General features: G+C 24.3%; 1 pseudogene; it reads right to left on the bottom strand.

The window, feature by feature from the left end:
- LOC100166493 overlaps window positions 1–5,580 on the bottom strand; it is a 10,236-nt pseudogene that overhangs the window by 3,497 nt on the left and 1,159 nt on the right.

Genomic DNA, 5,580 nt, shown 5'->3' with positions numbered 1-5,580 from the left:
CTAAAAAAAAATAATAAATTTGCTGTCATGAAAAATAAAATTAAAGTTTAAGTTAGTTAAAGTTTTACCTGATCAAAATATTGATCCAATTGATAAAGAATTAAAACATTTTTATATTTTATTTAAGAGTAAAGATTCTTCAAATGAATATATGTTTATAAGAGGTCAGGAAAAATATATATAAACTAGAAAGAAATTATATAGGTAAGACAGAATTTGAGATAATTATGGATTCAAAGAAAAATCCTAACCCTATAGATTTAGTTAATAGACTTAAGGAAGAAATAAAAAAAATAAATGAAGAAAGTTATAAATATATTATTGAAGCTTTTAAATGTTCAGATTCCTACAATACACTATCTTATACCAAAAGGCGCAGAAAAATTTTAAATTTAAAAAAAGAATACACTAAAATAACTTTTCGATCAACTAAAGTGAAATTATTGCATTATTCAGAAAACAATTTTTTAGAATTAATAAATGAAATAGATGACAAAAAATATAATATATAAATAATTTTGAATGTTGTTGAAGTATATTCTATTAGAACACTAAATATTTCCAAAAGTATGATTTTATGGTACTATTTATGTATTATTGTGTTTGTTTTAATAGTGTTACATTATTTTGATTTTCTTAAGATCGCAACTATCAAAATATTCAAAGATACAATAGTTCGGTTAATTATATGTGGACATTCAAGAAATTGAGTTTGTTTTTCAAATTTGTTAAAAATAAATAAGATATAAATATGGATTTCAAAAATAAAGATATTCTTAAAGTATATAAAGATTATCATCCCTGGGATCGAACTATATCGTACGATTTTTCAATAACCTAATTTTCACCTTTGGAATATAATACAACTAATAATGATTTCGAATTATTACCACTTTCCTATAAAACGGAAAAGATATAGGCGTGCTGGAGTGTTACTCAATATATCTACTCTATAAATGAGTATCTGTATATGTTAAGGAGTAAACGTTATTAAGATTATTATACTTGCAGAATGTGGATATTCAAAAATATTATGTATTAAATATATTAATTATATGATTATATTTTCAAGATTCCCATCTCTTGAAATTAATTAAATATTACACATATGTTACATACATGTTCAATTGCAGATATTAGATCTTTTAAAATAAATTAATATAATTCAATTAAATTAAATTTCCGAAAAAAAATATTCCAAATGCAATCAAATGCGGAATGTAACCATTTTTCAAGTAATATATATTCCTCTATCGGATACAACTAGTTTAAATTCATTATATAAAATATATTTTATTATTTTTCACTTGGAATAGTTTTAATAAATTCGAACGAATATATTTGGTATTTGAGAGTTATTACCGATACTCTACATTTTACAAATTTTAGACCATATAGTTTATGAGTTATAAATATTCAAAGTTTAGAACTCATAAACTAATTGCCCCAAATTCGATTTTTATGTATCAAAATACTAAGAAAAATATTCCCCTTTGGAATATAAAATTAAAAACCTATGTTTTCATTCATAAAAGTAAAAAACTTTAAAAATTATAAAGACAAAAAATATTTAAAAATATAATTTTTTAAGAAAAACGTTGTTTTATAAGCGACTTGAAACTAAAAAAAAAATATTTTCAAAAAAAAATTTACACTTTGAAATAATGAGTGTTGTTTGATAAAATAATCACCCATTATAATACAAAATCAAAATCAGAGTGTTTTTTTTTTAAGTAATACCATAAATATTAATTAATTAATAAAAAAAAAATATATTGTATTTATTCTGATGCAATAGGTATGTTTATTAATTATGTTTAAAATGTTGGTATTCTGAAGGTAAATTGCAAACAAATATTTGGTATTCAACTTCTCATGCTTTACACTATTGTCTATATTCTATATTATTGTTAGAGAGTGTGTACTCTGAATACATTCAAAAAATAACACAATAATGTACATTAAACATAAAAATGTAATCAATTAATAAACACATTTAAAAAAACGTACAATTAATCTAAGATAGGTACCATTTTGGGTTTCATTTCCTCAAAGCATGGTCTTAAGAATATCTTCGGCTTTATACTTGCATTATAATACTCATGGCCCTGAAATCAAAAGTTAAAATCAATTATCAATAAATAAATCATTTATTCTAACTTCAAATAGAAGACTAATAATGTACTTTAAATGGTTTACTTAATATTACTGAATAGGTACATATTATTTTTTTAAATTATAGAACTTAATAAATGGAAATTGATACAAAAATCCTAATAAATTTACAAAAACATTGAATTTTGTTTTTAATTTTTTATACGTCAAATGACCATTAATTAATTTAAGAAGTTATCAAATGATTAATTAAATTAAGATATTCCAAAAATATTTTAATATTAGAATGACGTATAATATGCTTAACACAATAAGGTATCTTGTCGTATATTTATTTTAACGTTCACACCCGCATTTCAACTATTGTTGACACGAAGTAACTATTAAAAATAACCGATGTAAACTTTAATTAACATGCTGCTATTGAAGTAAATAGGGTTTCCGTAAGAAGGTGGTTAATTATTAATTAAACGTATTAAATTAAAGACGTAGTTTTTTTTGTCAACCATACAAAATGTATGGTTTTATTCAACCCATTTTTCTTTATCATTTGGTATCATTTGGATAGCTCCACTAGATCGCGATTTACAAAATTATAAAACACAAGTTATTAATTATTAAAAATATTTTAATGTTTAAAATTTTTAATGTTTATATTTTAATGTTTTTTTTTTTTTTTTTAATACATAATTTGGCTGCGGTTGTCAACACTCAATATTTTAAGTTGATACATTTACTTACAAAATAGGTTAAGATTTTCAAAAATAATAACTTAAAGGCCCTGATTATATCGAGTGATTATCTTATCATTATTTCAAAAAGTATAAACTAGAAATATTTTTAAAAAAAAAAATTATTTTTTTTTAATGAAAAAATACTTACAGTTTTAATTTAATATTCCAAAGCAGAATATTATTTTAAATATTTCGATTTATAAAAATTGAATTCAGGACGAGTAATTTAATATTTTTTTTTTAGTTTAGATAAATGGAGTTGTGGTACTCGGTTACCCCGAAAAATTTTGTCCATTACTCCGTTCATCGAAACTTATTTATAACTCATCCTAAATTCGATTTTTATGTATCGAAACACTCAAATTAATGTTCTGCTTTCGAAGATGAAATTAAAACTGTATGTCATACTTCAAAAAAGTGAAAAACTTAAGAGGATGTCAGCGCAATATTTGTTGTCTCTCTCAGACACACACGCAACATAGATAAAACGCTGTCACCAAAAATGAATTTTTATTATGTTTTTGAGCGATCTTAGGGTAAAATGAGTTATTACAAAAATTATAGAGGGTATGACATACCTATTTATTTTATATTTTATTCTTATTAGACTTTAACAAAAAAAATGTTTTACATTTATAAATTATGTTTAAATTGTTTTGAGACAATATTTAGACAAATCGACATGTTATACTCTCAAAAATATTATTCTCATCGTTTTCACTTTTTGAAAAATGAGTAATAAAGGGATGTTAAATGAATCATCTGGTATGTCTTATCTATTTGGTTTCTTAAAATGTATCATGGTTGTCAATAAGTATTAAATACCTAATACTTTAGTAAGTGGTAACCTTAAACCTTAGTAATTAATATAATAACCTTTGACCAGTCATATCCAGAGCTGTAAGCAAATATCTGACCAGTGCTATTAAAACAACATTTTGTGATGGGTTGGTCCAATATATTGGAAACCATTAATCTTGTACGTGTTTCCTTATCCCAAAATGCATATGTGCCATCACACCCCACAGATGCTAGAGTACCATGGACTGGATGAACCTTGATATCATTCACCTGTTAAGATAATAAGTAAGTAAGTTACATAGAAATATAAAATAGTTTATGCTCACAAATGCATACGGCATAAATGACTTGCGTGGCATGTACTCCCCGGATACGATGGCATTTAAATGAAAAATATTCTCTTCGACCTTGCTGTTTATTAATGTTTAAAAAAATACCGATATGTCCTGAGACATCCCCATAACCAAAACCTAAAATGAAAACCCGTATATTTCTACACTTGCATATTTGTTTTTATAAAATTACTAACCAGTAGGATATTTTGTAACTTTATCCCTAACTATTGCAATGCAACGATGTTGGTGTGCACTTGGAGATACAATAGTACCCAACAATGACGGAGTTTCTTTTAAATTATAAACAACGAAATCCCTTGATGCCGTACCGAAAACCACCATAGGATATTCCTAAACAATAAAACAATTAACTGTGGACAGTACTATAGTCTGTTTCACAACACTAGATACTCTATAGCAGCGCGACCCGTGGACTAAGTTATATGCATTTCATTGCTTCCCAATATTATAAAAAAACAACGGTAATTTTAAAACTTAGTATTATATTATTTAATAATTTAAACATTCCGTTTTTTTTTACAGCTTATTATCGACCTATTATGAAATTTGATGGTAAGAACATTATCTGTGCTTGTATGTGGTATTTTTTTTAAATTTGGCACGCTTTTATATGAAAAAATTTTCGAAACCCTGGCGATAATTATCCACGGGCCACGCTGCTATCGAGTATCTAGTGTTTTGAAACAGACTATAGTAAAATTATGGTTAAAAAATACAGTTGTAAATAAACGACAAACTTAATTATTGAGTATAGGTCTGTAATTATTAAGTACCTACCTAGTAAATCAATTATTTATATTTTGGTAAAATTTGATGTTATAAACTTACCACCAGTGTTGTGTTTTATCTAGATAAATTATCTAGATAGGTATATTTTTATCTTTTATCTTATACAGATAAATGGGAAATATGTTATCTAAGCTATTATCTAAGATAAATAATTAAAACATCTAGATAAAATTTAATTTTTAAATATTTATATTATAAATTATAATTAATGTTAATTAGGTATTTTATATATTCTGATTACAAAATAGTAAATTTAAACATTATAATTTATAATTTATAAATATATCTAAATATATTTTTCATTCTTAAATTATTAGATATTTCATGTTCATATTTTAAATGTTCTTAGTAATAACTAATAAACGTTTCGGGTTAACTACGTGTCTACCCGGTCTACGTATCAGCGTCGTATTCGCCGACTGTCAACAGGATACCCGCATTCTGCAATTAAATGTTGAAACTATCACAAAATAAAATTATTATTGATTAATTTATTAATAATAAGTATGTGTGAGTGTGGTACTGCGGTTCTATATGCGGTTCTATTAATTATGTTCATTAGGTAAAACATAAATGAATTATTAAAAAATAAAATATATGTAGGTATAAAGTAAATTTCAAGTCGAAATAATATTTTGAAGTTTTGTTTTTTGGCATCAAATTTTATGGTGTTTTGAAAATTGCCCTTTACTCAATTACTTAAAAAAAAAAAAAAATACTTTTTGAAATAACATTTAATTGACTTATAAAGTTACATAATTCACAACTGTTATGAAATTTAGATG

Source organism: Acyrthosiphon pisum, chromosome X, assembly GCF_005508785.2.
Source record: "Acyrthosiphon pisum isolate AL4f chromosome X, pea_aphid_22Mar2018_4r6ur, whole genome shotgun sequence".
Classification (NCBI taxonomy): domain Eukaryota; kingdom Metazoa; phylum Arthropoda; class Insecta; order Hemiptera; family Aphididae; genus Acyrthosiphon; species Acyrthosiphon pisum.
This window is presented reverse-complemented; position numbering and strand designations above follow the sequence as displayed.